Source organism: Lolium perenne, chromosome 4, assembly GCF_019359855.2.
Source record: "Lolium perenne isolate Kyuss_39 chromosome 4, Kyuss_2.0, whole genome shotgun sequence".
In the NCBI taxonomy this organism is placed as follows: domain Eukaryota; kingdom Viridiplantae; phylum Streptophyta; class Magnoliopsida; order Poales; family Poaceae; genus Lolium; species Lolium perenne.
This window is the reverse complement of record NC_067247.2, coordinates 368659756-368677799: the sequence shown is the minus strand read 5'-3', so window position 1 is coordinate 368677799 and position 18044 is coordinate 368659756. Positions and strand designations below refer to the sequence as shown.

At 46.9% G+C, this 18044-nt stretch overlaps 1 protein-coding gene across 1 annotated transcript in view; it reads left to right on the top strand.

Annotated features, from left to right (window-relative positions):
- The window catches only part of LOC127349134 (uncharacterized), a 29711-nt gene that overhangs the window by 10150 nt on the left and 1517 nt on the right, over nt 1-18044 (top strand). The window lies entirely within an intron of this gene.

Below are 18044 nucleotides of genomic sequence, written 5' to 3'. Positions count from 1 at the left end.
GTATATATTAGGCATCAAGATTTATAGAGATAGATCAAGACGTCTAATAGGGCTATCACAAAGTACATACCTGGACAAGATTCTAAAGAAGTTTAGAATGGACGAAAGTAAGAAAGGATTCTTACCTATGTTACTGTGCAAGGTCTTGAGTAAGACTCAAGGTCCGGCTACTACAGAAGAAAGAGAAAGGATGAGTCGATCCCCTATGCCTCGGCAGTAGGCTCTATCATGTATGCCATGCTATGTACAAGACCGGATATAGCACATGCTGTTAGTTTGACTAGCAGATATCAAAGTGATCCAGGAATGGAACACTGGACAACGGTCAAGAATATCCTGAAGTACTTAAAAAGAACTAAGGATATGTTTCTTTGTTATGGAGGTGACCAAGAGCTCGTTGTAACAAGTTACACCGATGCAAGTTGGAACACTGATACTGATGACTCTAAGTCACAGTCTGGGTACGTGTTTATATTGAATGGTGCTGCAGTAAGCTGGGCAAGCTCGAAGCAGTGCACGGTGGCGAAGTCATCAACAGAATCGGAGTACATAGCGGCTTCAGAGGCTTCATCAGAAGCGGTATGGATGAAGAGGTTCATTATAGAGCTCGGTGTGTTTCCTAGTGCATTGGACCCATTAGTCATCTATTGTGACAACATGGGTGCCATCGCCAATGCACAAGAACCAAGGTCACACAAGAGGCTGAAGCATATCAAGCTGCGTTATCATTCGATTCGCGAGTACATCGAAGATGGAGAAGTAAAGATTTGCAAAGTACACACTGATCTGAATGTAGCAGATCCGTTGACTAAAGCTCTCCCTAGGGCAAAGCATGACCAACACCAGAATGCCATGGGTGTTAGGTACCTTATAATGTAATCTAGATTATTGACTCTAGTGCAAGTGGGAGACAGTTGGAGATATGCCCAAGAGGCAATAATAAAAGTGGTTATTATATATCTTTATGTTTATGATAAATGTTTATATACCATGCTATAATTGTATTAACCGAAACATTGATACATGTGTGTTATGTAAACAACAAAGAATCCCTAGTAAGTCTCTTAACTAGCTTGTTGATTAATAGATGATTAGTTTCATAATCATGAACATTGGATGTTATTAATAACAAGGTTATATCATTATATGAATGATGTAATGGACACACCCAATTAAGCGTAGCATAAGATCACGTCATTAAGTTATTTGCTATAAGCTTTCGATACATAGTTACCTAGTCCTTTCGACCATGAGATCATGTAAATCACTTATACCGGAAAGGTACTTTGATTACATCAAACGCCACTGCGTAAATGGGTGGTTATAAAGGTGGGATTAAGTATCCAGAAAGTATGAGTTAAGGCATATGGATCAACAGTGGGATTTGTCCATCCCGATGACAGATAGATATACTCTGGGCCCTCTCGGTGGAATGTCGTCTAAATGTCTTGCAAGCATATGAATAACTTCATAAGAGACCACATACCACGGTACGAGTAAAGAGTACTTGTCAGGAGACGAGGTTGAACAAGGTATAGAGTGATACCGATGATCAAACCTCGGACAAGTAAAATATCGCGTGACAAAGGGAATTGGTATCGTATGTGAATGGTTCATTCGATCACTAAGTCATCGTTGAATATGTGGGAGCCATTATGGATCTCCAGATCCCGCTATTGGTTATTGGTCGGAGAGAGATCTCAACCATGTCTACATAGTTCACAAACCGTAGGGTGACACACTTAAGGTTTGATGTTGTAATAGTAGAACTTGAATATGGAATGGAGTTCGAATATTTGTTCGAAGTCCCGAATGAGATCCCGGACATCACGAGGAGTTCCGGAATGGTCCGGAGAATAAGATTCATATATAGGAAGTCATTTTATGTGTTTGAAAATGATCCGGTGCATTTATGGAAGGTTCTAGAAGGTTCTAGAAGGTTCTAGAATATTCCGGAAGAAAGTCACTTTGGAAGGCGGAGTCCCGAAGGGACTCCACCACCATGGCCGGCCAACCCTAAGGGGTGGAGTCCCAGGTGGACTCCACCTAAGGTGGCCGGCCACCCCCTCCCAAGGGAAGGTGGGAATCCCACCTCTAGTGGGAGTCCTAGCTTGGGTAGGTTTCATGTCATATGGAAGGTTTTGGTTTGGGGTCTTATTCGAAGACTTGTAGACCAACTCTTGGGTGTTCCACCTATATAATGAGGGCCAAGGGGAGGGGCCGGCCACCCCAACACTACAAGGTGGCCGCACCCCATAGATGGCCGGCGCCCCCCTCTCCCCAAACCCTAGCCGCCCCACTCCTCCTTCTTCCCCGCACGCTTAGCGAAGCTCCGCCGGGATTCTCCACCGCCACCGACACCACGCCGTCGTGCTGTCGGATTCAAGAGGAGCTACTACTTCCGCTGCCCGCTGGAACGGGGAGGTGGACGTCGTCTTCATCAACAACCGAACGTGTGACCGAGTACGGAGGTGCTGCCCGTTCGTGGCGCCGTGATCAAGATCTTCTACGCGCTTTTGCAAGCGGCAAGTAAACGTCTACCGCAGCAACAAGAGCCTCATCTTGTAGGCTTTGGAAATCTTCAAGGGTGAGTCTCGACCATCCCCTCATTGCTACCGTCTTCTAGATTGCATCTTGGCTTGGATTGCGTGTTCGCGGTAGGAAATTTTTTGTTTTCTATGCAACGTTATCCTTCACCGAGACCTACCGCAGCAGTGCAAGATCCACTGAGAGCGAGTGGAGCCAGAGACACAATGACTCAGGCCAGAGTGGATAGAGCGCGACAAGAAAGAAGGGAACGTCAGCATTCACCAGAACTTGCTGAAGAAGATATGTGTGGACTCCCGTGTTTCACACGACGGGTCCAAAAAACTCGAGTTCCATCAGGATTCAAGCTACTCGATAGTTTCAAGAAATTCGATGGCCTGCAAGATCCCGAGGATTGGCTAGTCGATTACCTCGAGACAGTAAAATTGATAGGCGGAACAAGAGCAACAGCCATGCAGAGCATTCAAATACATCTGAGCGGAGCCGCCAGATCGTGGATCAAGAAGCTTCCCCCAGGCTCCATCGACAGCTGGGAAAGTTTTGAGGATGTGTTTATCAAGAATTTCCGATCAACCTGCAAGAAACCTGCGACACTAGAGGAGCTGAGGTCATGTCGACAAAAGCATGATGAATCAATGAGGAAATACATCCAAAGGTGGAACATCATCAAAAACTCGGCAGAAAACATATCTGACGAGAGAGCGATAGATGCGTTTGTAGCAGGAGTTCGACGAGGAGATTTTGTGGAGGACTTGGGAAGGACAAACCCAAGGACAGTATCAGCATTAATGGAAATAGCAAACAGATGGGCAGATGGTGAAGATGCGGTACATAACAAACGACATAGGTCCCCAGAGGAGGACCGCAGTCGAAATTTTCAAAATAGACGCCGATTTCCTCGACAGTTCTCAAGTTACGACGCACCTGGCCAAATATCGGCTGGTTTTCGAGGAAACAATGGAGGAAACAATAGAGATGATTACCAAAGAAGTAATGCACAGCAAGGCGACAATAGAGATAACAGGCAAAATAGCGGATCAAGGTTTCAGAGATCTTTCGTAACTCCCGAAGATATGATGAACGGGCCGTGCCAGATGCATTTTTATCTCGACAGCAATGGGAAAAGGCAATCAGGACATCTGCAGAAAGACTGCCGCAATTTCCAAGCAATGCTGCGGGTCGCAGGGATGGCTAATGCTCACGCAGCAAATAGAAACCCCCAAGGGCCCAGGAGTGAAATCCACTTGCCACCTCCTCCCGCGATCACGGACGAAAATCGACATCAGCTCAGAATAGCGGCAGCACCACAACCACCTCCATATGTTGATCCGAACAATAATGGTGCGGTCTCGATGATTCAAAAAGCTAGGCCATCTAATAGGGCTCAGAAGGTAATCTTGCGGCAAGTGTTTATGGCAGAGAAGATGCCTCCACCAACGGTTGAGTACCTAAATTGGTCAGGGTAAGACATTGGCTTCACAATAGCGGATCACCCGCAGCAAGTTCCTCGACCAGGGAAATCAACACTTATCTTACCAGCAGTAATTGCAGGATTCGACGTATCTCGAGTGTTTATAGATGGCGGCAGCAGTTTAAACCTTATGTACGCAGATACACTAAGGAAGATGAACATCTCCTTAGCAAATTTGAAACCAACCGACACACGTTTCCACGGCATCACACCAGAAAAGCCAAGTTACCCATTGGGCGAGAAAATTACGTAGAGGATCAATCTCTACGTTCAGTTTGGGAAGATGAACGTAGAGGATCAATCTCTACGTTCAGTTTGGGACCCGAGAAAATTACAGGATAGAAAGGTTGGAATTCGAAGTTGTCGATTTCCCGTCGCAGTATCACGCTTTGTTGGGACGCCCAGCGTATGCCAGGTTTATGGCGGTGCCACACTACACATACCTGCTTTGGAGGTTGCCTGGGCCCAAGGGGCCAATCACAGTCAAAGGAAGCTTCGCGCTAGCCGATAAATGTGACAAGGATTTTCATCGACTATCAGAAACCTTCGGGATGCAAGCGGAGTATGCAGCGTCAAGGCTCATGACTGATTATGATGTGCTGCCAGATGTAGGGAGACCCAACAAGGAATCAACTTTCAATACCGCAAAAGATTCTAAGGAAGTGCAGATTCACCCGACAGATCCGAAGAAAACGACGTCCATCGCGACAAACATGGACCTCGCATAGGAAAGCGCGCTCGTCGAGTTCCTCCGTGAGCACAGGAAAATCTTCGCATGGTGTCCAACTGACATGCCAGGAGTACCCAGGGAACTTGCCGAGCACCACCTAAACTTGGATCCAATAGCGAGACCAATCAAACAACCTTTGCGGCGTTTTTCGGAACCAAACCGCAAAGCCATGCTGTCAGAAATTGATCAACTCAGAGAAGCTGGTTTCATTAAAGAGATATCCACAGAGGCCACCTGGGTAGCTAACCCAGTGATGGTGCCAAAGAAAAACACGAAAGTCCTTCGCATGTGTGTCGACTTTACGTGCCTCAATAAACATTGTCCAAAGGATCACTTTCCCCTCCCAAGGATCGATCAAATTATCGACTCGACGGTAGGATGTGAACGTCTTTCCTTCTTGGACGCATATTCTGGTTATAACCAGATCAGATTAAAAGAAGATGATGAAGCCAAGACAGCGTTCATTACACCGTATGGCGTATTTTGTTACAGGACAATGCCTTTCGGGTTGAAAAACGCGGGAGCAACATATCAACGGATGATGCAGAAGTGCTTAGCAACACAGATTGGGAAAAATGTACAAGTGTACATCGACGATGTCGTCATAACGTCAAAAAAGGGGGCAACGTTAATCGAGGACTTGAAGGAAACCTTCGACAACCTCGACAAGTTTTGTCTCAAACTGAATCCAACGAAGTGTTCTTTCGGCGTCCCTGCGGGAGAACTCCTTGGGTTCCTAGTCTCAGCAAGAGTGATCGAAGCTAATCCCGAAAAAATCCAAGCTATCGTAACAATGAGGAAGCCAACAAAGTTGAAAGAAATACAACAGCTAACTGGGCGAGTCGCAGCTTTAAGCAGATTCGTCGCCAGACTGGGAGAAAAGGCGTTACCGTTCTACGCCCTAATCAAGCAAGGAGACAAGTTCCAATGGAACGAAGAGGCAGATAGAGCTTTCGAGGATCTTAAACGCGCAATCTCGACACCCCCAATATTGGTGGCGCCAAAAGAGAAGGAACCCCTCCTGCTATACATTGCGGCTACACCTCAGGTGGTCAGCACGGCGCTAGTGCTCGAAAGAGAAGAAGAAGGAAAAATTCATGGAGTGCAGAGGCCAGTATATTTCATTAGTGAAGTATTATCGCCTTCAAAACAGAGGTACCCGCAGTATCAAAAACTAGCATATGGAGTATTCACAACCGCAAGAAAATTGCGGCACTATTTTTTGGCACATCCGATAATAGTGGTCAACGAGGCGCCTTTATCCAATATACTCAACAATCCAGAAGCTACGGGCCGTGTCTCCCTTTGGGGAATAGAACTTTCTCCTCGGGACATCACATATGAAAAAAGAAAGGCAATAAAGTCGCAAATTCTACCAGACTTCGTCGCAGAGTGGATGGAGTTGCAAAACACAGGGCCTCCGGATTTATCGAGAACCTGGACTATGAACTTTGACGGGTCCAAAAGGTTAGAAGGAGCTGGAGCAGGCGTGATACTCATATCACCTGAAGGCGACAAATTAAAATATGTCTTACGGATGACGTTCCCAAACGCATCTAACAATGAGGCAGAATACGAAGCTCTTATACATGGGATGAAGATGGCGAAAGCCTGCGGCGCAACTCGACTAAAAATATTTGGCGACTCACAATTGGTGGCTCAGCAAGTCATGAACCAATGTGATGCAGTCAATGATAGCATGGTGGCGTACAAGGAAATGTATAATGAGCTGGAGAAGCTGTTTGATGGATGCGAGGTAAACCACATCAGCAGGCTGAGTAATGACGAAGTCGACGTTCTTGCAAACATCAGGTCGCAGTGCCTCGCAATCCCTCCAGCGTGTTCTGGGAAGAGATAACAGAGAGATCCACAAAGCCGAAAAAACCAACAAAGAAGGAAAAGAACGAGAAACCCTCGGGGGCTGCAAAAGAAACATTGGAGGAAGAAGAAGAGGAACAGGATCTAGTACTGATGGTGCAAATCCCATGGATGCAGGTGTACATATCATACATCCTAAGGAAAACAATACCCGACGATCCAGTTGCGCGACGTGTCAAACTGGTGCGAAAATTTGGCCCACAAGCCAGAGAGAGAGAGGTTCTCGCGTTTTCCCGATACAGTAATCGTGGCTATCATCAGCAGTGATGTCACCTTGGTAAAGGAAAATCTCGACTATGAAGCTTTGCAAGAACGGCGACAGCAGAAGATTGTTTCGAGAGCTTTTGAACAAATACAAGTTTTTGCCCAAATGCTCGGGGGCTACTTTGGAAAAAATGAAAAAGTTGAGAAAGTCAAAATAGAAATGGCAAGAGTCTATGATCAAATACAAGTATTTGCTCATAGCCTCGGGGGCTACTCCCATCGGGAGCGCTGTTCGCGCACCCGATAGATTTGAAAAATTATGAGACATGACAACAATATAGCGACATAAGGCGTGGAGCCTACACTCAAGTACAAGTTCTTGACTGTAGCCTCGGGGGCTACTCCCATCGGGAACGCTGTTCGCGTGCCCGATGAAATTATAAAAAAAAGAGGAGAGAGAAAAAAGAAAAAGAAAGAGGAAGTGAGTATATTTCGAGTTATACAAATAACTCTGCATATACTCCCATCGGGAGAGCAGTATAAGTCATCCGTTGACTCAATAAAATGTGCTATTCCAACAGCCGAATAAGCACTCGACAATATATTCTCAGAGCACCAAAGTTGCGAATAAATCTCTGAATGCTGCAAAATTTGCGAAGGTAAGACCCCAGATCCGTTCTGTGCGGCGTGGCGCCGTCTCTGACGTCGGTTTGCTACCTTTTTCCGTATCAACAGATACGAAGAAAAATCCTAACGGACGCGTTAGGTACCCGATAAATATGACTGGGACTCGACAGAATGGTAAGACCTTAAGCGGCACCTGTCGAAGTTTACACCAGTATCCCGAGATCATGTCCAGGGACGTGATCTTGAAGTAGGTTTTTGCGGATTGCCACTAGAGCAGTTAACTAGTACCTGATCCGTCAGATGAACTAGCCCCAACTACCATTATCCCTGTACAATATAGAAATTCGTATGCAGAGATATGTGCGAAAATTCAGAGTTGTCGAATAAATATAAAGGTGGAGATTTTCCCTGACTCTGCGATTCAAGCAAAATCTCGGGGGCTACTGACATAGGCATACCCAATGGGCCTGCCGAATATGGTACCCGGGGTTTACTGAAGGCCCATGACCCGAAGAATAAGAAGATTCGGAAGCCCAAGATACTATTAAGGAAAGCTAGAGTTGTAATAGGAGTCATCGTTTGTAATCTTGCGGGATGGGTTAGAAACCCTCCCGGACTCTGTAAACTTGTATATCACGAATCCCTCGGCTCCGCCTCCTATATAAGGGGGAGTCGAGGGACAAAGAAAGGATCGAATCATTGTCTCACAAACCCTAGTTTTTACATCGTCGAGTACTTTTCGGCTGAAACCTTCGAGATCTACTTGCCCTCTGCATCCAACGAAACCCTAGTCTACTATTTGTAGGCATTGACAAGTTAATACCTTGTCACCTCACGACACACACACAAAACCAGAAAACCTAAGATCTACGCTTCAGTCTTCCGATCATAGTGTGTTCAGCGAGGGCACCGTACACCTACAAATCCATCAAAGATAATCTTTGTGCACGGTTAGAATTGTTCGAGTGTTGTTATCAAACACACAAAACAAGGGTTATAGATCTTGCTCTTACAATCTCCCCCTTTTTGGTGTTTGATGACAACACACGAATTTGCAATAATTCATAGGATATTATGATAAGGTATTTGGTTTGCAAGAGTAGACGAAGCTCCCCCTAGATGTGTGCATATTTAGAATATGCATTTGTATACAAATGCACACATCCTAGAGAGAAACTCCCCCTAGATTCTACAAACCAAGCACAAGTGCTAAGAAGAACATATGACAAGATCATATAGCACAAACACACTATGGAGGCAAGTATAAGTGCATATAGGAGAGTTTGGGTGAAACTTTTCATACCTTTGCCTTGAGAAAACCCAAACTCATAATAATAAGAGCCTCCATAGGATTGATGCAGCCAATCAAGGATAAATAGTGAAGACCATTAAGCTACGAACGATTAAGTCTTAATACAAACCGGGGGATCGGGAGATCCATAAATAGAGTAGCGAGCACACATACGAATAAAGTTCCAAATAACTAGGGGAAGATTTGATGCCAAGGCCGAAAGAACCAAAACGAAGCACCAAGCCCTTGGCATCCCCATGCAAATTCCCGTCCCTAATAGATCAACTTCTCCCCCTTTGGCACCGAGACACCAAAAAGGGAGAAGGAGCATACTAACGCCCCAAGGGTATCACTCGTCATCATCATCCTCGTCGTTGTCATCTTCATCCTCGTCGTTGTCATCTTCATCCTCAACGTCCTCCTCCTCTTCATCTTCGCCTTCATCATCATCGTCTTCCTCTTGAGCATGGCCCTTGCCATGAGGTGGCTCGGGGATGGAGTCCTCGGAACTTGACCAAACGAGCTTCGACTTCCACTCACCGGGAGGAGTGATGTTGTCCTCGGAGCCCTCGGAGACATGAAGCTGCATGTGCCTCATCATTGCTTTTTGGCGTTGGCGGATCTTCTTGTTGTCGTGATGAGCTTGATACATTCTATCTTCAAGATCCCTCTTGAAGCAAAAAGACTTCTAGAGGCGAGCGGTGAGCTTGGCGAAGAGGCCCTTGGTCTTGACGGAGTTGGGCACATAGTCGGAGTCATCACTGTCGGCTTCGTCTTCATCCTTGTCCTTGGGAGCTCCCTTGCCGAACCTTGGTGGATCATGTTTCTTGACAAGAGGACTCTTCTCCTTATGGATAGTGATGGGGTGACATTGGTCAAGAAAATCTCCACGTCCATCTCGATCCCACTTGAGACAAATGACCCTCATGATGAAGGGCGCATATTGAGGGAGCTTGCAGAGGAAGGCACAATCCCGCATCTCATGCCAGATGAAGTCCATGATATCCAATTGTTTGCCCCTACCCCTCATCTCATCGGTGCGCACGAGAAGGTTTACAAGGAAGCCATGCACCTCATCATGGTTGGTGTCTTTGGGGTTGAGGGTGCTGCGATAGATGCGGTTCATGATGTCGTAGACGGGAAGGAGGTTGTAAGCACTTCCACATAACATCCTCCCGGGAATGTAGAGGTTGGCCATCTTCTCTTTGGCCATAGGCTTGGCCTGGAGATGAATCTTGAAGAAGTTGTTTTCAAACTCGGGAAGTTCATATCCAATGCCTCTAGCAAACTCTTCCCATGTGGCTTCCATCACATGCTCCCTAGTCATCCACTTCAAAGAGCGGAAACCACCATCATCCTCAAGGAACACGACAGTGGCATAGAACTGTCATATTATCTCTTTGGAGTAGTTGTGAGAGAAGGTCATCAAAGGAATAAGACCTTGTTCTTCGCATATCTCGAGTGCTTCCCCAAAGTACTCGGGCTTGGCTTGGAGCTTGTCCATGTTGATGGAGAATTGAGGGCAACACCGGAACTCCTTTGACCCATAGACATCATTGTAAATCCTCTCTTGATCGGCATGGTAGAAGAAGGTGTTGGGGCAGAGACGAGAGTTCTTTGGCACAATGTAGGGATTGGCCCCTCGGACTTGCATGAATTGGGCTTTCTTGAGATCTTTCATAGATATCTCAGGACCCCGAACGGTCCTTTTGCCCGCTGCCGCTGCTGCTGCATCCCTTTGACGCTTGGTGGTCCTTGCTGGTAAGATCTCATCTTGCTCTTCGTCTTCTCGATAACGACGAGAGGAGGGCTTGACCTTGCCTCCACCATGGGGCCTAGATGATCCTGTGAAAAGCAAAGTTTTGGGAGGGAATAGGGGATAAGTGCACAAGTCATGGAGTTAGAGATCAAGGAAGACACTAACAAGCAACATTGGTGAAACCATTCAAAGCGGTAGTACCGCAACCAGACCCGGTAGTACCGCTTAGACCGGTAGTACCGCCTGCGAACAAGCGGTACTACCGCTCAAGCTCTGCACATCTAGATCTAGGTTGGGAACATGGCAAAGAGGTTCATAGTGTCACACATTGTTGCAAGCTAGTATCTCCGCACATGTAGAACTTCCAAGAGGGCTTCTCTACCGCAAACCTCCATCAAACCCTAGCCTATGCATCTAGGGAGTTCAACACACCCTAGAGAGAGAGATTAGGGTTCATACCGGAGGACATGGCGGAGAAGAGGGTGGGGAAGCTTCTCCACGGAGGAGATTTGGCCGATGGCGGCTGGAAGAGGAGATCGGGGCCGATCTCCTCGAGTTCTTGAGCTTGGGGACGCTGTTGACTTGAGGAGGAAGGGGATTTGTGGTGGTTTGGGACGAATCCCGACCCAACCGGTACCTCTAGTCAAAAGCGCAAGCGGTAGTACCGCTCGTAAAAGCGGTAGTGCCGCTTACCGGTACTTACCCGGTACCTCGGGCGGTAGTACCGCTCTGGGGACAAAAGTAAAGTTTCGTCAGATTACTGCCCAGAGCGGTAGTACCGGTCTGAGATCCGGTAGTACCGGCCCCCAAACTCAAAGATACTCAGATTTTGGTGTAGACTTGTGCTTTTAGACTGAGTTGGCTTGAGGGATAGATCATGGCTTAGGATTAGATGATGGAACTGTTTAGGTACTACTCAACCAAGCTTGCAAGAACCAAAATGAAAAGCCAAGCTTAGGTGAATCTCCCATGAAGAAAATGAAGAAAAGAGAACCGAAGGCAAATGAAGAAACCAAAAAGAAAAAGAAAAGCTCCTCAAAGAGGAGATTGGTGGACGAAGCCACCGTGTAAGAGTTTAGTAGTGTGAGGTCGCGTAGATGTATCTAGGATTCACGGCTACAACTCAACATGAAGCTCATTAGTCACTTAGTTGACGAATAGCATATGTTTCGGATTTCTTTATGCATTATGGGGGGAGGGATAGCTCAATAAGTTTAAACCGCACTCCCCCTATATCCATGCGTGCTATCCATCTAGACATGTAGCATGAAGGTGGTATGATGGCCACACTCGATGCAATGTCCGGATGAAGCGCACAAAGTTAGAGAAGCAAACCTTGACGACTATCGGTAGAGAGTGAGACCATCGTCTTGTTGGACTCATTTGGGAAGAATTGTGACTTGGGGTTGCTATACCGTTGGACCCCCTCATATCTTGCTCTTGAGGATGTCTTGTACTTTGCTTGAATTATGAAAGAGTCTTGACGCATTAGCACCCCGACGAGAATGGACCAAAGGATAGATTCTTGTGAGGTCACTTGATCTTCATCATGGTTTAGGTCCTCGCCTTGACCCCATTGTTGTTGATGTCGAACTTGAGGTTGTGGTAGAGATGATCTAGCACTTGGTTGTCCAATGGAAGAGTCTTGGCCTTGTGGTGTAGATGGCTCCACATGGGTGGAACTTCGTCCTTCCCCGGTACTCATAGAAGGTAGCTTTTGAGATTGGCGAGTGCCAACACCCATCCTTCCTATGGTAATCGGGGGAATTGCATCTCCTTTCTCACAAGAAGCACTTCGCTTCCTCCAAAGAACTTCCATATTCATCGAATGAGTCTCATCACACAATACCACAAACCACACAAATAGACTCATACTCTATCATCATGTTTGAGTGTCTTCTTAGGTTTGTTTCTCACTTCCGGCAACCCCATGTGGTGAGGGTAAGAGTATGGCTAGGAGTATATAGAGGGTTCCTCCTTTGCCAATGGAGACATCCAAGATCTTGAGTGTAAAACTCCATTCCATTGTCACTTCTTCTTGCAATGATTATGTTCTAGAATTTGTATTGAGATTGTTTGAGAAACTTCATCATGGTTCATTTCCTTCAACACAAACCCTATAAAACACAATCTCTACACAAAGAAGCAAAATCCATTAGTCCTAGGCCGTGGCCTCTTGAAGAGACTAGCTCCACAAGAGAACCACTACATGTTCATAATAGTAGGTACAAAGACCCAAGAGTGTAACGCAATGAACCAAGAAAACATATGCAAGAGTCTTGACAAGATATGACTTGGTCACCACCTTGTCAAGGCTCCAATACCTTTTTGCTTGTGTTGTCATCATGAGAAAGATAGAGATAAGTGACTTGATGACGACAACAAATTCCTTGCTTCCGGACATAAGACTTGTGGCTCCAAGGTTAACCACCCAATAAGCATCTCCGAAAGCAAGGTTCTTCATGGATCAAGAGTTGGAGATAGGAGCCCATTTTTCAATGGGCCCTATCTTCACATTCTTCTTTTCATTGATCCTTCTTTCTCTCTCGATCTTCCTTGGCATGATTGCCACTTCTCCTTCATTGCATAAGTCCCCATAGGCTTCAATGACTCCTTCCAAGAATTGGACTTGGACTTGGAGACTCTCAATCTCGGACTTCAAGTGGTTAACTTCATCTTCGTGGTCCGATAGAGCTTCCTCAAGAAGAGAATTTCTTCTCAAGAGTAAACATTTGTGTCTCTCCAAAGAGGCAATGTCTTTGCTCAAACGGTTCCATTCCAACAAGGATTCATTTTGCCTCTCATTCACTTCAAATAGCTTGGCCTTGTGTTTCTTTAGAGTGGCAATCTCTTCTTCGTGATCACAACATTGCACCTTCTCTTTACTCAAGTGATAGTATTCATTCAAGGCCTTCTCTTGAGTTGAGATGACTTCCAAGAATTTTGCATTGTGTCTTCTCAAGAGGCAAACTTCGTCAAGGAGCTTGTCACAACATGAATTAGGACCTTCATCTCCTTTCTTCTTGGCAAAGGTTGCAACATCCTCAAGTGACCTTTCATGATTTTCTTCAAGATAACACTTCTTTGCCTTGAGCTTGTCCACCAAATGGTCTTGATCTCCTAGCTTGTTCGTTCTAGACTTCTCGGTGGAGGAGATCTTGATGACGTCGTTGTTGGAGGAAAGCTTGGAGAGCCCTTTGGAGAGAGATCTAAACCCGCTCTTGCGAACGAGCATTCCATCATTTTCGTCCCTTCTCTCATAGATACATTCCGCAACAAGGTGCCTTTTGTCACCACAATTGTAGCAAGATGATCTCTTTCTTATCTCATAGATACACTCCGCAACAAGGTCCCTTGTGTCGCCACAATTGTAGCAAAATTGTATGGAGCTTCGTCTCTTGTATCCATTCCAAAAACTCTTGACCGCAAGAGCCATGTGTTCATGATATTCGGCCTTGAGATCATCCGGACTCCACTCAATGGGATCCACATTGCTTTCACTAGCTCCATAGTCCTTCATCTTCAATGCAAAGTTGAGCTTGTGAGTATTGTGGGTGCGAGCAACACGGTCTTCCACATTTTTCTTAGATATGGCCATGTTGTTCACTTCATTGAAACGAGAGCTTTGGATGCTCTCATTCCCGAGGAAGAGCTTGTCAAGTTTATCCCATGCTTCCTTGGCGGTCTTGAGCGAGCGGATATGAGCGCGATCCTTGGGCGTGACGGCCATGTGAATCATGTTGATGGCGGCGGTGTTGAGTTGACCATCCACGACCTCTCTTCTTGTCAAGTTCTTTGGGTCTCTTGGTGAATAGCCTTCCTCAATGATGCGCCAAAGCTCGGTAGACGCGCTGCGCACATGAGATTTCATCAAGAATTGCCAATTTTCAAAGCTATTTGATTCAAGTAGCGGTGGTGAGCCATGAGTCAAGATGCGAGGCATGGGTATTGGGACATTTAGGGAGTAATCACTTGGTGGAGGCACTGCATGATAACCTCCTAATTGTCCCTCAACCGGTGATTCATCCTTCCCTTTTGATGAAGTGCCAATGTCCTCAAGTTCCCCTTCTCGAGGTGGTTTTGTCGATTGCGCGACAAAATCAACAAGAGGAAGGGTGTTGACTTGTGGTGGAGGAACATCGACACTTGCCTCGGGGGTTGATTTGGGAGCAATCAACTCCATCATCATAGCCTTCATTTGAGATACAATGGATGACTCCAATTTCTTGAGGTCATCCAAAGTAGCCGGAGTGCTATCGACAATTGATGGTGGAGGTGATTGCTCACCGGGAAGGAACCCATTCTCTCCATTCTCTTGTTCGGCCATTTCTTAGGCGGTAAAGCCCAAGCAAGAAAACCTTGCTCTGATACCAATTGAATGGATCGTAGCGAACAAGAGGGGGGTGAATGGGCGCTACGTCAAGTTTTAGCCTTTTTCAATTTTTAGTGCAACGGAAGATAAAGGTGATAGCTTTAGCGATGGGGGTGATCCTACAATGATCCTAGACAAGTACAACAAGCAAAGGAACAACACGAGATAGTAAGAGTAAGGAGCGGGACAACCGGAGGGCGCGGAGACGAGGCGAGGTTTGTTTTCGCAGTTCCTCCCACAAAAGGGAGTACGTCTGCGTTGAGGAGGTGCTAGCCTCACACAAGAGGCTAGACGGCCACACCACGAAGGAAGGCCTCACCTTCTTCCTCGAGAGAGCTCCACAAAGGTGCTCCCCCTTCTCCACTAAGGCACCGGTCGAGGCGGTGATTCCTTCACAAGGTTGGGGCGAGCTCCACACCACAAGGAGGCTCCCAACAACCCATGGGGCTAGTACAACACCAAGCTAGCCTCCATGGATGCACTTCTTCCAAGATTCCACTATAGGAACTCTACCACCAAGATCCACTAAGGAGTACCATGAATTGGTGAAATTTCTCTCGGTAGAACGATAGATCAGGGTCTCCTCCACCACTCCTCAAAGTATGGGCAAGATTGATTGGGTAGGGAGGGAGATCCACTAAGTTTGAGCTCAGCAACAATGGAGGAGAGGGAGAGAGAAGAGCTGAAAATGAGCTGGGGAAGAAGGGGCCTTTATATAGGTCCCTCCAAAATCCAACCGTTATGTGTTGTTTTTGCCTAAGCGGTACTACCGCTTCCGGGAAGCGGTACTACCGCTCTGAGTTCGAATCCCCATAGAACTTGTCCACGTGGACACATTACGGTACTACCGCTCGCGGTACCGCTTGAGGTACCGCAATAGGGTCCAGACCTTACTGGATCCAAAGCGGTACCGAAGCGGTACCAGGAGCGGTACTGTCGTAACATGTTACGGTACTTGAGCGGTACCGTGGGCGGTACTACCGCTGGCAAGCGGTACTACCGCTCATGGTACCGTAAAGGTACCGTAACTTGTTCTGTGGGACAATCTCGTGTGCAATCCTCGGTAGCTCAAAGCGGTACCAGTAGGGTAGCGGTACTACCGCTCCTGGTACCGGTAGTACCGCTATGGCTAAAACAACTTTTTCCTCTTTTCCTCTCCTACCATGTTATCTCACGACACACACACAAAACCAGAAAACCTAAGATCTACGCTTCAGTCTTCCGATCATAGTGTGTTCAGCGAGGGCACCGTACACCTACAAATCCATCAAAGATAATCTTTGTGCACGGTTAGAATTGTTCGAGTGTTGTTATCAAACACACAAAACAAGGGTTATAGATCTTGCTCTTACAGCTGGGAACATTTTTTTCTCCGACGCGTGCTAAATCCCTTTGGGGGACTTAACTGGAGATGCTCTTAGTTGTAGATTGTCTAGCACGAAGCTCGGATCATGGAATGACACGGTCATGTTTTCCCATTTCGTATGAATAAAAGGAAGATCAAGAAAAAAAGCTAAAGTTCAGGGCAGCACAAAAAAACCTCTCATGTGTTCATCCCCTGTCTCCCTCGCCCCATGGCTTCCGCTACCGGCACGAAGTGGAAGCGGGTCATCTGTAGTCTTAAAGCTAACTAAGTATCTAAGAAATATAATGTCCATATTTTGGTTGACATGGGTACTAAAAAGGATTTTGTACGTGCATGAAAGTAGTTAACCTGCCATTTGTGTGTATTAGTGTTCAATCATATGTGCCTAGTATTTTGTTTTGTGGGTTTGTAACTAAATATGTTTGTGGTTCGCTCCCAAACTCCCCCCCCCCCCCCCGGGCTGCTCGCGCTAGGGCGGTTCTGGAGGCCCCCCACAGACCCTAGCGACCAAGGCCTTCTCCTCCTCGCCGGCTACTACCGCTGCCAGCGGTGGCGGCCACGCATGGCTGTCGAAGATGAAGAACGGGGATGGCGCATCCATCAATCTTCCTTGGCGCGGGAGGGTGGACAAGGTTGCGCAGGTGGAGTCCAGGTCGTGGGGCAGTGGCGCTCGTCCAGTGCGGCGCCCACCGACGCACGGTAGAGAGGCGCAACGGAGGCTGAGGCGGCGCGCGATGTGGTGTCTGCGGAAGCTCGATCCCCCATGGCGTCATCCTAAGGTTAGATCCCATTTGGATGTCGGTGCGAGAGCCGATCTAGGGGTCACCTTTGGGCTCGTCTGGGCCTTGAGGTCGGCCTGCTCCTTCTGCTCGCCGGTAACTGGCCAGTGGTGAGGGGACTGCTGGTTCGAATGAATAAAGGTGGCGGCCCTAGGGCCCCTCTTGTGCGAAGATGGAGACCTTCCTGCTGTCGGCATTTCTTGATCTGGCATTCCACCTCAAGATTATACAGACAAACAGGAGTAGGGGATTTTACCTTTTTACGAGGGCCCTAAACCTGGGTAGATCGTTGTGTTCTTCTGTGTGCGCTTCTTAGTGCATCTTCCCTCCCCGGATTGGATCCTTCGGTGGCCATCGACCCCTATCTTCAACCTACCCATGGCATCTGCCGTGACGCCCCTACGACAATGTTCTTGTTGAAGGCATTGTTTTATGAGTGCGAACTTTCTCCAGGGTGAAAACCTATGATCTATAATCAGGACGATGATGGTGCTCGTGCACTGTTCTTTTCATGGAAGCGTCTCTTTTGGAGAAGATGGATTTGTGGTTCCGTCTTGGTGGTGTTTGGTCCGCTGCTACAAAAAATAGATCATTGTAGCGGAACTTTTCTTTTATGTAATTCTTTTTTGTTGTGTGCATCTTTATTACCATTAGGGCACTGTGTTGGGTGTAATTGATATTTTCACGGTATTAATATATTCCTTCTATCGAAAAATATGCTATGACAATCTTGACTTGCACTTTATATGGAAAGAACGGCTTTGCACGAAAGAATTTTGAAGCGATTCTTGGAGGTTGCAAATGCTCTCTCGAGTCTCGACCGTTGTGCGGAGGGACGAATGGCGATGATTGAACAACTCTAGTGGTGTTTTTGGCTCTCTCCTCGCCTTCATGCTCGCTGTACGAAGAGGAGCCTCTCTCCGGCGTGGATCGTCATAGTGCTGCGCTGACGTGCCGGAATGCCTGCCAGAGGAAGCGTGATGGAGTGAGCAACAATGAGCCTGCAGCTCGCAGGACGAA